Source organism: Acanthopagrus latus, chromosome 10, assembly GCF_904848185.1.
Source record: "Acanthopagrus latus isolate v.2019 chromosome 10, fAcaLat1.1, whole genome shotgun sequence".
In the NCBI taxonomy this organism is placed as follows: domain Eukaryota; kingdom Metazoa; phylum Chordata; class Actinopteri; order Spariformes; family Sparidae; genus Acanthopagrus; species Acanthopagrus latus.
This window is the reverse complement of record NC_051048.1, coordinates 13,209,011-13,223,278: the sequence shown is the minus strand read 5'-3', so window position 1 is coordinate 13,223,278 and position 14,268 is coordinate 13,209,011. Positions and strand designations below refer to the sequence as shown.

Sequence of the window (14,268 nt, the reverse complement as noted above, 5' to 3'; positions counted from 1 at the left end):
CCTTTTAAAGAAAAAAGAAAACACCTTCTGGTAACTCATGTAGTGCAGGATGACATCAGTGTGATGACGTGGGAGGAGGAACATCAACCACAACCTGCTAACCCCATAATTGTTCCCATCAGTGATATGTGAACATTAGCAGATTTTTATGAGCCACTAATAAAGAGCTTAGTTAGCCCTTTTACTCATTTATCTAGAGAGTCTCGTGAGAAAATGGTCCCTTACATTTTCCTTTTTATATATATAAACAGGGATCCCATCTTCCAGCCGAGTGGAGATGGAGGCTGAATTTGGACTCTTCCTGTGAAGAAGAATATAGCTTTGAGCTAGAAGTGATGAATAAGTAATTGTCCTGCTGTGTTAAGACTGGATGAGTTCTTGAAGGCACCATATTTGAGACGCCAAATCACCTAGGATCACCTAAAGGCAACACGGCATCCCTGTGGCGGGGAGGGGGGGGCGTAGGCGTGACATCGGACTGTCTGCTGTTATATCCGGGAGGAGGGACTGTGCCTCTGTCTCGGGTGTAACGTGCAACGAGGAGAGGTGATGCTACTGCGGCGGCTGCCCTCCTCCTTCTTCATCTTCTTCTTCCTCTTTTTCCTCCCAGCCTCCTTCTTCACTTATATTCTCCGTCAGTACACTGCCCAGGCTACTCTGAAACTACCCTGAAACAACCCACACAGAAACACAGGAGGGGATTACGCACATCTCCGAGCCGGTCCCGGACCTCCATCGGCAAACATCAGCAGGTACAAGGCTGTTTATGTGATTTCTCCATCACCTGTGCGTTATCCCCAGCAGCTTCATCCACAGAGCAGGAGACCGCTGGCCTGTGCTCTCCTCCGTTGCTCCTCTAGGGGAGTGATAGAGGTTAAAGTCACCCTTTCAATTCTGGATTATTGGCTTGATCGCCCTTCTGACGTAAATCTTTGTGGTAGGACTGGTAAATGGTGTCAAAGTGTCGGAAGTGATGCATGATATAGATTTCAATTGAGTTGTCCAGTGTATTCTTTGTTTTTAATGTTTTGTATGGCCTTTTATTATTTACCTCTACATCACTGCTGCTGCTGTGAGTGTGTGTGTGTGTGTGTGTGTGTGTGTGTGTGTGTGTGTGTGTGTGTCCGCGTTGATGTCTTCTCTATATGTAGTGTGTATTGTCTGTGCGGTGGAATCCCCTGTGTACAACCCAAGCCTGCACGCGCTTTGAAGAATGGCACAATAAACTGAGCTCGTCGCCGAAAACTGAGATATCGTCGTCAAAAGGAAGGAAGAAATTATCAGATCTTGCGTTAATGCAGATTTCTCCTTTTCCACCGTTTGAACTGTGGCTACATCGGATCAGGTTACTACATCTTCATGTGTCACCAGAGAGGTGAAGTAAGCTACCATCCACGCAGCGTGTTCTTGGGAAACGCAATACCGCTGCAATCCGCACAGACAGAGCAGGAAAAATAAAAGGAGATAGAGGCCATGTTTGAACCATCCTGGACCAGGAATGATGCTTTTCTGGCGCATTAGCAGTTTCATGTGATATTTCCCTGCTTCTAGATGTTTCTCGAATGCGTTCAGGAGGAAGGATTTGGTTTGATGTCACAAGGGAATTGGCTCAAAATGGCTTTCACAAAAAGTAGTAGCAGTCTTTCAATACTTTTCTTGACCTCATAGTTTGCTGAGTAATGAGTCATATTTCAAGCTTGCTGTGTAATGACAGCCTTAGGCTATTGGCCTGAAACATAGATCCTTAACAGTGAGACTGTTGTGAGAAGGATATGGGTGATTCTGGTTGCAGATATGTGAGGCCAAAATAAATATGTAACATCTGATGGTGGGCCTGTAGTCAGTGTCATCCACTTCTGCAATAAAGGATAATGGATCTGATCCAGTGTGTTAACCCAAATGATCTATGTGATATATGTGACAAATGTCAATGTGATGCTGTTAACTTGAAGTTTGGGGAAATTACAATTATTTTGAAGTCACAGATTTAGCATTAGAGTTATTACATTATAACGTGCAAGTATGGTACTAAAATAACATCCCACTTTAAAGATGTAATATCTAAGATTTCTGCATAATTTTGCAGGTTTGTTATACACTTTGTTGAGGTGTTTACTTTATTATCTCAGATGTTTCCAACACCTCTTAAACCAAAGAAATACACAGGTTTCCTCAAGGTTACGGCATTTCATGTCACTGTAACTTCCAGGAGAGAATCAGAGTGTGAGGAAGGAGGCTGGCAAACAAGTAACACTGGTATGAATAAAACTTTAATAATACAACTTTAATACATGACCACGTGTTAACCATTACACTATGACTCAGGAATTTGACTGTAGGATTATTTGTGTTTATTACCCAGAACATATTTTACATGAGCTGTGAGCTAGCGAGCAGCAACACACAACAAGGACACTGACACGTGTGTCAGTATGTTTGAATCCAGTTCAACCTCTGACTAAACTTTGCACTCAGCAGAGACTCTGGTTCTCTCTCTTCTTTTTTCCCTGTCCTCTCTGTAACGTTACATTCATGAAATACAGTATATTTCCCCTTCAGCTCCAGTCAGCAGTCGACATTACAGAACATGAACTCCTGACAATGGAGATCCCCTCCACTGATCACTGTTGCAGTCAGGATAATAAACTGGAGTGAAGATAAATCCACTTTTCAATCCCAAAAGTTGTATTAATTTGGAAATAAACACACTACAGTTCAATACAACACACTCAGTGGTTTTACATTGTCTGGTATGACTGGTAGCTTATGATGGCTAATATCAGCGGATATTAGCTAACTACAATAGATTGTTGTGTATCTGACAACACAAAGTGCATTAGCTGACTTGACTCCTCTGTACAATATGCTACTGTTAAACAGTTTTCAGCATAAAACTGCCTCTAAAGGTATCCAGTTGTATTTAAAAACACAAGTTTTTCCATTATCTTTTCTCACCAAATCATGTCATAAAGGTCTAAAAAAAACATGTTCAAAGCTTTTCTTCTTCACCAACATTTCAAACCCTATTTTTGTTTACATCCACATATAGCCTGTTACCTAGCCGTCTTCTTGGGTTAAAGACATGTAAGGACAGATAACTAGCTGCCCACCATGGAAAGAATTTCATTCCAAAACCACAATAACATCACCCTTATTTTTAGATGTTACGGCTTCAAACAAGAGGTGCATGTGTGTGTGTGGCAGTAAGATGAGGTAACACAGTAACAGCCTACCTGTCAGACTCTTACGAAGCCCAAGTGGTCAAACTGAGAGGAGGTGAGCCTACAATAACAGGAAAGGGAGATTTAAAATAACACAAAAACAGTTTGAGCTGCAGGTAAAATGTTCTGAAGTGATTCTGAAGTAGTGGATTGAGCTCATTTTTAAATGCATTTTAAATTTGAAGCAGGTTGAAATATTTTTTTCTTCAGGGAAAGCAGATTGTCGAGAGTAAGACAGGTCCATTATGGATTGTCTGCGTCCTAAGATTGTCACCCCAGTCATTGGATGCAGATGTGAATGAGGATAGGATTCTGGTGCTTACCTACTGTAAACTGGCCTCTTACTAAAGATCTGCTACAATGTACACCCAATTTCCACCTGGTACCAACCTAAAACATTTATCTGGATAAGGGCATCATGGGTCATATGCATTTATACCTACTGTGACTCTCATTATCTCAGTTCCGCCTGCATTATTTACGTTTGAATTTGTGATGTCATGTGATCTTGATCCATCTGTCCGGGCTTTAAGCTATGTACTAGTGGCTGAGCACAGAGTTGTTTAACCAATTAGTGTCCTACTGGTGGCAGCTACTGCCATGTTTTGAAAACAACAGTGGCAAATCCTCAAGAGGTTATCACAGCTGCTGCTATATCATCTGTTAAATCAGAAGTAGAGACTTCTCAACTGGCTGCAATAAGAGTTTCATATACCAACTTACTCTGCTGGTGAAAATATTCTAATCAGATAGCAGAGCTTGCAGTCTAGTTAACAAACATGACACATCTTGGGTCAAGGGAGACAAAATGGCATACTTTTGAGCCAGCTGCTATAAGTTAGAAGGGGTCATGGAGCATGTGCCATTACATTTGTCTTGGCTAGACCTGTCTATCAGGTGATGCTCCTCTTGCTGCAGGAGGAGGAATATTTAGTTGCCCAGGTCCAGACCTTTGAATCATCCTATCTGCTGAGTTGACTAATTAATCTGGCATCATGACACAGAAGGTTGTCTCTCATCTGAAGAAGCAGACAATCCACTGAGCACAGTGAGGGGACTAACAAAGAGATAATAGGTGTTACTAATGCTGTTGTCAAGCTATTATCAAGCTATTAGACAAGATAAATGCTGAGTTAACATACATGGCATCTCTTCTCCTGAGATCACCATTTGTTTACTTTGCTCCCTTCCACTGCTTATATTGATCACAAGGGATTGTTTAGGGAAAATTGGATCCTTCTACCCCATTGAATTTATCCCTGAGAGAAAAAATGTTGCAACCCTGATCTGGCCCATGACAGATTTAATCATCTGGTCCATGTGTTCGGTCTATATCCTGTGATTGCATCAAATATGAATAACATTCTGATTCTGATTTTTGATTCTGATACTGCAGCCAGACCACCACAAGCAGGCCATAGCATGGCCATGAGTGGAACACCAAAGTGTCATTATTCAAAGCAGTATTTGGACCCAATGATGGTGTCTGCTAAATTTGCTCTCTGTGATATGTTCCTTGCCATCCCCATTGGAATTGGTTAGAGTTAAGGTAATATCAGATTGAAGACAGGCAAACAGTTTTAGCCAGCACAGGGACAAGGATTAACTCCCTGTTATCCCACTTGTTGGTTAGTATTTTCTACAGATTATAGCCAAACTCGAACATTGTGATGTGAAGTCTTACAAGTCAAGAAAAAAACTCTAACCCTAACCCTGTGAATAAGATGCCCACCCAGACTTTGTTGTAGCAATGTCACTGTGATCTCAGGTGTCAGCAGTTAGCTTGCTGAGTAAGTAAGTACGAAGGACAAAACTACACGTATAAATCACTGTTATTGTTGCTCAAGAAATGTGAAGGGTTTAGGTGGAGTTGTGATTTTATGCTAAAACACTAGCAGTCAGATAATCTTTACCCCTGTGCCAGGGCTGGGCAACAGATTGCTAAAATCGATTAATCTGAGTTTGTGGTTGAGGATGATTTTAAAAAGTCAAAATTGATCTTCTCTTTCACTCGTGCCGCAGCTCCCCATAGGCTCCCACAGTTCATAGTGGGCTCCGGCCTCCTCCCGCATTTACTTTCCACGGAGAAACAAACACATCAACATGGCAGCAAGCTAAGAGTTTGGCACTGTCTTGTTAGTAGTTTGGTTCTGTAGCGTCAGACCTTAAACAAACCACAGTCCACTGCAAAGTTTGTTTAAAGGCTGGTACAACTAAAGGCAGGGGACCGACCCATTTATTTCAGCATCTCAAACAGACACCTGCATCAGTTGGATGCTTGTTGTTCAATACGAGATGTACAGGACCGCAGCAGCCCACAAACACCCACTAAAAAGCAGCCAACATTAGCAGAATTATTAATCATTGTGTCCCGTATGAGAAGAAATGGTCCCAGTGGACAGTTTTTACGGATGCAGTCACATTGCATATCACTAAAGATATCATGCCCTTACACAGTGGAAAAGCTGGAGGTTCATCCATAATCTGAAACTGTTTGACCCTAGGTTTGTGCTACAAAGCAGCAATGGGGCAAGTCTCAAGGCAGAGGTAGGAGACAGGCTCGTCTTCCTGGCCAAAAATGTGTTAAAAAGACAGCAAGCACACACCTCATGTCCTGTACATCTACCGACATGTGATGTTTATTATGCAGTGCATGCAGATATTTAATTTAGTTTACATATCTTCGGGAATACAAAATACCATTTGTAAACAAAAAGGCACCTTTTGCAAAAAAAGTATTTGCTGAAAGTTATGTTCACACTTTATCACACCCAATCTGTTTTTATAAAAACTTGCAATCTGACTTGTTGAATTTATGTTTACAAAAGCATTTTATCAAAAAGGGACACATATTTTTTCAAGTGAGTTTGAAGGTGCACTGTTTAAAATGCCAGGGCAATTTTGTTTACAATAAAAGCATGATGTAGCATGATGTAATTATATGGTGTAATGTAGCTTTTGCCACTGAGCTTGTAGCTGTTGAGGGACCTCAGCACCTGGCCAATTAATTTCTGAGGAATTGGTAAACTCTGTCTCTATCCCCAAGAACGCAGACTTTACTGACTGCTCCTACTCAGATTAAACAGGTATACACATTCAGTTTGTGCCCCTTGTTGACTGTTGCTAATTGATGAGAGCAGAGGACAAAGGTGAGAGTCTTAAACATTCCCCTTTCACTTTCATCTCCACTCCCAGTGTAAGGCCAGTCTACAAACAGGGTCATGTGAACTGGCCATGTATCCTTTGATATGAAAATAGACTCGGGCTGCAACAGGTGGATTCTGTCTGAGCGTTTCCTATTCTCATTCCTTCGGCTTCTTTTTCTTCATTTTCTTTGGCCTTACTGCATCCTAGACAAAAGGGCTATTTAGAAGCAGACAGGACTGCAGGACACATACTCCATCACAGCATAGCAGCAGCCAGACTCACACACACTCATACACACACTCAGATATTGCCACTGTGATCTGCATCCAATCCAAGAGTTCCACTACATGCATGGATATTTGTTTATCCATGTATTCTTTGTGAAGTTATTAAGTGTCCATGAGTACCCTGAAATTATTATTATTATTATTATTATTATTATTATTATTATTATTATTATATATTTTATTTATCATGCATATGAACCCATCTGGTATGGATGGGTTCATATTGTGTTGATAAATTGTGTTGATAGGCTAAGTAAAACCGGACATAGAATAAATAATGTCCGCCACATTTTTTCGCAAACATTGCCATCATGTTTGCTGCGGAAGAAATGATAAAAACAGGCTTTCCTCGTGAAAGTGTCCACAAGTAGGAAGTGTTTGCAAGCAAAAAATAACATGGTTATATTTGTGGAAAAAGACACCACCTCAACCAATCACAAAATGATATGGCAAAACACATGATTTGGTTGCTGAGGAACGGGGGGAAGTTCGGGGAGGGACGGCGGCGAAAGAGTGACAGTGACACTAATGGTGATAGAGACAGCAAGAGAAATAGCATGTTTTGAGAGTTGAGAGATTTGTGACATTTAGCGTGTTTGGAGTGTATAGTTAGTGTGTTATGTAGTGTTTAGTGTAGTGTATTTAGTGTGTAGTGTAGCCGTTTATTGTTTTGTGAGTCAAAACAATGAGGAGACTGCTGAATGTGGAGCAGGCTGAAAGGAGCTGAGGAAGCCCTGAGCCTGAAGCATTGCCTACATTTAAATGTAAATAGTTACATATAACCTTGTAAATTTCAAGAACTTATGCACAAATTTATCAAACAACAATTTGTATTTACATTCTAAGTCCGTTCTGGTACAGACACTGCTGACAACACGAAGCAATGGAATCGCACACATCACGAAACAATTCCCTTGATATTTACATGCATTCACGTTCAATGGCTGCTCTCAATTCAGTGATTGTTGCAGGTCTCATAGCACAGACTTTGTCTTTTAGTTATCCCCATAAAAAAAGTCTAATGGTGTGAGGTCTGGTGAACGTTAAGTGTATTCAACGAAACCCCTCCATCCACTCCACCTGTTTGGCAGGATCTCATTAAGGAAGGATCTTACATCACGATGGTAGTGTGGGGGCGCGCCATCTTGCTGAAAATAAAATGCTCATCTTCACAGTCTTCGCTAATACTTGGCATGACAGACTGTTGCAGCAATTGAGTTATACACACACATATATATATATATCCAGGTATTTAGTCCAAATATATATGTGTGTGTGTGTGTGTGTGTGTGTGTGTGTGTGTGTGTGTGTGTGTGTGTGTGTGTGTGTGTGTGTGTGAGGCTTAAGAGAGAAGCTTTCTCAGTTGCAGTAACCAGGGCTCAGTCACAAAAAATATCTGTCCCCAGCAAAACTGACATAAGTGTAGACATGGGAGACTCAGTGGATGAAGATGGTCATCCCACGCTGCAGCTGCCACCAAAAGGTCAGGGTCCTACTTCGGCAGCAGAGAGGCCAAAGAGGAAACCCTTTGGTGTAGATCTTGTGCACCTTGTTGAGCACCTTAACAGCCTCTGTGGAGCAACTGGCTGCTACACATGGGGAGATTTCCAGACCTTTCTTTACTCAGCAGCTAACTTGACGATTGACACTAAGGCACAGGAGCAGAAAGACGCAGTGGAGGACTTGACTCCTAACCCCCTAATCTTGGGGCACACCGGACAGGGAGGAGACATGCATGGAATTGACGTGGAAACCCACCCTTGGTGGAGGCTGAGGGCTGTTCAGGCTGGAGCAGCCAAGTTCTGGTCAAAGTGGAGTGAGATGGCAGGCCCAAACGTGTACATCTGGCACAAGAGGCAAAGAGTGGAGAAAGGCGTCGAGGTTGGAGATGTGGTCTGGTTAGTAGACCAAAATGCTCTGAGAGGACAGCTCCGGCTCAGCCGAGTTGTCACCGCATATCTTCATAAGAAAGCAGTTGTCCGGGACATGGACTTGAAAATCTGCATGGGTCTTCTCGGCCCCTTTGTGTCCAGGGTACGGAGAGAAAACTTTGACTTGCCCGCGACCATCGTCCTTCGCAGGGATGTGCGGAGGTTGGTGGTCTTGATTCCAGTTGAGGACCAACAGAAGTAAGATAAGTCCTCGCCAAGGGATACCCAAGAGAGACTTGATTGTTTAGTTAGTAGGTAGCCCTGGGAGGCAACTGAGTGATTAGAGGGCAAACCTACACTCAGTAGGAGGAAAGGTGATGGTGCCTACCTCCTTAGTTAGCATTGGAGTTCATGTTGTCCTAAATCATGGGAACATAAAGATAACATAACATAACCTTGAAGGACACTTTCTTTGGAAAGGCACTTTTAGTTTCCTTTTTGAATGTCTGTAAATGCAGGATTTTAAGTCTGAGATACCCACTGAGAGACTCAAGAGAATGTTGTGTGAAATGTGGTCTGTTTGGATCTTTGATCAAGTGGGAGGTGTCAAGACTTGTGTTGCTTAAATTATTTTAGTATTATTTGTGGGTCTAAATAATTTCTTCAAGGGTTTCTGTTCCTGTTCATTTTATTTTGAAAAGCTGTTTGTAAGTCTGTGCTACTGCCGGTTTTGTTTGATCATGGCAGTAGCTTATATCCAGACCTCAGATAGGAGCACACAGCTCATTGCTAAGTAGAAGCAGCTAACAGGAAAATAGCCTGCAAACAATATCTATATTAAAAATACTTGTGTTGATGTTTACCACACTGTAACCTTTTGTATCTGGTTTAATGTTTTCCAATTTGTGACCTGTGGTCATTTTGATTTTTTTTAAAAATGAAGACGAAAGACAAACACGAGTTATAGCATTTGTTGCTGCCTGTCAAGCCTTTTCGGAGGGCTAAACTTGGAAAGTCCGAACAACCCAGCCACAGTCTGTTCACCCTGCTGTCATCTGGCAACAGATACAGAAGTACCTGCTGTTGTACTACCAGACTACAGAGCAGCTTCATTTCCTTAGACTGTGAGACTCCTCAACTCATCAGCAAGACTCAGCCATACGTAACATTAAGAGACTACACTTTGCATTTTATTATTATTATATGAGCCTTTGCTTGCCACGCACATCATTTTAATGCCCATGTTGTGTGAATAGCAGAGATGTTCACAAGTATTTTTTTGCAAGTCCAAGTCAAGTCTCAAGTCTTTGGTCACAAGTCCAAGTCAAGTCTCAAGTCTTTGAGGGGTGACACTTGGTCAAATCTCAAGTCTTTGCTCAAGAGTCCAAGTCAAGTCTCAAGTCTCTAAAAAATAAAAATCTTATGTCTCTTCTGGCTGTAATGACCCTTCTGTCATCTGTTGCTATCCGGTCTACTAAGAATACTGCACAGCTATATCTAAGAAATATAGATGTACACCCTGAGATGACCCTGGCTGTGTATCTGCACACCTGGTTTTGTTAAGAAAGAGTCAAGGCTGCTCTGTCCCTCTGCACTGCCATTGGCCACTTTTTTCACTCTGTTGAATTAAAAAAACCTGTAGATGAACAATATGGAAAAATTAGGCTGTGAATTATATTAACAAGATCTGGATGATATAGCTAACATTTTGTGTTTCACTACACATAGTGTAGTAAAACTACACATAGTGTAGTAAAACACACCAGGAACCACATGTTTCTGAGAGAAGAACTGAATCTAAACTAATGATGCAGGCTATATATCAATCTTTTATTTCTGATTATAGAAAGGGTTGCTAAAAGGAGACATAGACTAACTCAGAGTAACAGGAAAATACTGCTATTTCCTCAGGCCATTAGATTCCTGAACCAGAACTCAGCTTGACTACTCCCCACCAGGACTCAGCCTGACACACACACACACATAGACACAGCCTTGCACATATTTTAATTTTTGATTAAATTATTTAGATTATGACCTATCTGGGTGAGTTGTCAGGTGCCTGATCATATCTGATGTGGTGGATCCAGCATGCTTGATTTGGGTACTGCAGACTATGCAATCAACACTCCTTTTGTTGGTGCCGTCCTGTTTGGAGTTTTTATAACCAAATGTCACAAATGGCAGCTGCAGGTGTGCCGCCAGTCACCATAGTCGTCATCCGAGGTACTAGTGCGTGAAGCGGTGAGGCACGCACTTGATGCGTAATATGGTTACCATGGGTACCATGAAAAAAAGGGAAGGAATCACATTCATCTCATTTGACATTTCAGAGTTTGCTCAATATTAATACGCCTAAATAAAAAACCATAATGATTGTTCATGAGTCTCAAAACACAAGTCCAAGTCAAGTCTTAAGTCTTTTGAGCACGAGTCCAAGTCAAGTCTTTAAGTCTCTGTGTGTGCGACTTAAGTGCGACTCGAGACTGAGTCGCAGACTTGAGTCCCCATCTCTGGTGAAGAGCGAACATAATGGACAGAATCTGGACTGTTTGTGTGAGCTTTTGATGTTTAGAGGAACTCTGAACAGAAATTGACATGAAATACTAACCAATCCTGTTGAGTCATAAGTTTTAAACAATCAGTGAAATTTATCAGCTGCTTCTTGTGCACACATGCTCCTGGTAATGTAGAGAAACACATATGGTCTCTGCTGCCAGAGGATCAATGCAGGTAATGTCATTAATATTTTCATCAAACTAATATGTCCCCCACCTCCTTCCAACTAGGGATGTATACCGTGGACCACTACTTTTTGGTACCGGCTCCTAATTTGGTCAGTACCAGGGTACCGTTAAAATTCTGGACAAACGGTGCTGTTATCAGTACATTTATTTTTTATGATTTTTAACCAATTTTTGACATGGGTGGTTTTTGAACGTCTACCCAACTGTAATGAATATAAACTTAACAACAGACTCCGTGACTTGACTTAGCAGAAAAGAATCCTGGTGCCGCTGCTTCGGCTCTGCAGTCTTTAGCGTTAGCAAGGCTGCTAACTTTACTTTGTTACAGCAATCAAACACACTGCACTCCTTTCGCTTCACGCTATGCACGCGCACCAAGTTTTTGGTGACGTTGCTTACCCCGACTTTCCACTGGATACTGTCCGCTGCCTTACGGCTCCGATCCAGCTTTGCTCCGCTGTCCGCCGGCTGCTAAACCCCACCGGATGGTTTTGATACCGCAGTAAAGTTACGACAGACAGCTGCTGCTGAGGCCGAGGAGTCTCTGCGATAATCACATAATCACTCGCGACCGCAGTTATAAGTATGTGTTTTAAAAACAACAACAGGAAGTGTGCCCGATTGGAGGACATTAGAAGAACTTGTGTTTGTCTCTTTTTTGAGATTTGTGTGCTGGTGTCAACACGGAGTGTTTTATTTTGAAAAGTAACCAGATGTTATATGGTTATTTCTGTGCTTGACTTCCTGTCTGCTCGGTGCTAAATTCAGCTGACTTGCGCCGGCATCCACCAGATTATTATATCTGGTCCTGGTTATGTATTCAGGAGAATTGGTAATTGCATAGTTTCTGTTCTGTTGAAGCTTTATTATTACCTTGTGGTAATAAAAAGAAGGTTGAATCTTTTGACATCTTGTAAGTCTTTATTTTTTAAATTCAAATTACATGTTGTAGTATCGATAAAGTATCGGTATCGGTATCGGTATCAATAAAATCCTAACGATATCCATGCCTTCTTCCATCCCTCTATTAATCCAAATTTTTTAACCTGTCCCACCTGTTCCACCAACTGCACACCCACAGAGAGACACAGCAGTGCTCCTCCCCCTTAGTTTGATTTCAGTGTATCTTTTCCTCCTCATCCTTCGCAGGAAGTGCAGACGTTGCTGTGTCTTCTTGACCAACCCTGCAGTGTTCACAAACCAGGTGAGGTTGTCTCTGATGTGCACCCCCAGGAACTCGGTGCTGCTGACCACCTCCACAGCTGTGTCGTTGTTGAGAGGTGGAGCGTGGCAGGGCTGCTTCTTCCTGAAGTCGACAATGATCCCTTCGATCCACATTCAGAATCAAGTTGTTTTTGCTACACCACCCCATCAGCTGCTCCACCTCCTCCCTGTAAACCAGGTCATGGTCATCCCTGATAAGGCCCACCACTGTTGTGTTGTCCGCAAACTGGTGGTAGCCCTTGGGATGCAGTCGTGAGTCATCAGAGTGAACAGCAGGGGGCTCAGGACACAGCCTTGAGGGGAGCCTGTGCTGAGGATGATGTCACTGGAGGTATTCTGACTGACCCACACTGACTGTGGTCTTTCAGTGAGGAAGTCTAGCAGCCAGTTGCACATGGGGGTGCTGAAGCCCAGGGGTCCCAGTTTGTCTACCAGATGCTGTGGAATATTAAACCCTGAACTGAAGTCCAGGAACAGCATTCGAACATGAGTGTTTTTCTACTCCGGGTGTGCAAGGCTCGAGTGAAGAGCTGTGGAGATGGCACCCTCATTGGAGCGGTTGGCAAGTACGCAAACTGGAAGAGGTCAAACAAGGCAGGGAGTCTGGAGGTGATGTCAGAATCAGAATCAGAAATACTTTAATAATCCCAGGGGGAATTTATTTTTGTTACAAACTCCAGATATACAAACAACATATATTATACAAGCAACATCTATTAAGAGCAAAATATAAATGTATACATATAACTATATATATATATATATATATAGACACAATGTATACATATAACTATATATATATATATATATAGTTATATATACATATATATATATATATATATATAGTTATATGTATACATTGTGTCTGACTCTCTTAGAGAGGCATTATAGAGTTTAATGACCATGGGCAGGAATGATTTGATGGCGCTCAGTGATGCATCTGGGTGAGAGGAGTCTTCTGCTGAATGTGCTCCTCTGCTGGGCCAGGGTGTCATAGAGAGGGTGTGTGACATTATCCAAGATAGGCTGAAGCCTGGACAGCATCCGCCTCTCTGCCATGGTCGTCAGAGTGCCCAGTCCCTCCCCCACAACATCACCAACCCTCCCGCTCAGTTTTTTTAGTCTGTTGTTATCTGCGACCTAAAGCCCACTGCCCCAGCATGTGACAGCGAAGAAGATCTCACTGGCCATAACAGACTCATAGAACATCCTCAGCATCGTCCAGCAGATGTTAGTGGACCTCAGCCTCCTTGGTAAAAAGAGTCGGCTTTCGCTCTTTTTGTAGACCGTCTTGGTGTTTCTAGTCCAGTCCAACTTATTATAAAAGTACACCGCCAGGTACTTGTATTCCTCAATAGTGTCAACAGGGACCCTCAGGATGGAAACATGTGTTTCTTTACCAGCCTTTCAAAGCACTTCATCATAAAAGGAAAGAGTTCAATGGACCGCTGTGATTACTTTGGCACTTGGATGATGGTGGCAGTTTTGAAACATGATGGGACTTTGGCTCCAGTGAGGTGTTAAAAATGTCCATTAGTACACAAGCCAGCTGATCTACACATTCCCTGAGCACCCGCCCAGGTAAGTTGTCAGGGCCCAGAGCCTTCTGTGAGTTGACACTCCTCAGAGACCTTCGCACCTTAGCTATGTCAAGGATGAGTGCCTGTTCATCCTGGTGGGGAAAATATTTCACGGCAGGAGAGTTGTTCAGTGCCTCAAACCTCCCAAAGAATACATTTAGTTCATTTAGGAAGTCCACATCATCGTCACA

At 42.3% G+C, this 14,268-nt stretch overlaps 1 protein-coding gene across 2 annotated transcripts in view; it reads left to right on the top strand.

The window, feature by feature from the left end:
- Positions 1-372: 372 nt before the first annotated feature.
- peli3 (pellino E3 ubiquitin protein ligase family member 3) overlaps positions 373-14,268 on the top strand; it is a 53,691-nt gene continuing 39,795 nt past the window's right edge. Inside the window, exon 1 of one of the 2 annotated variants that reach the window (XM_037112481.1) lies at positions 373-752. The gene's annotated coding sequence lies outside the window, so the exon portion shown is untranslated. The remainder of the gene's footprint in view (positions 753-14,268) is intronic. The other variant, XM_037112480.1, reaches the window with a different exon arrangement.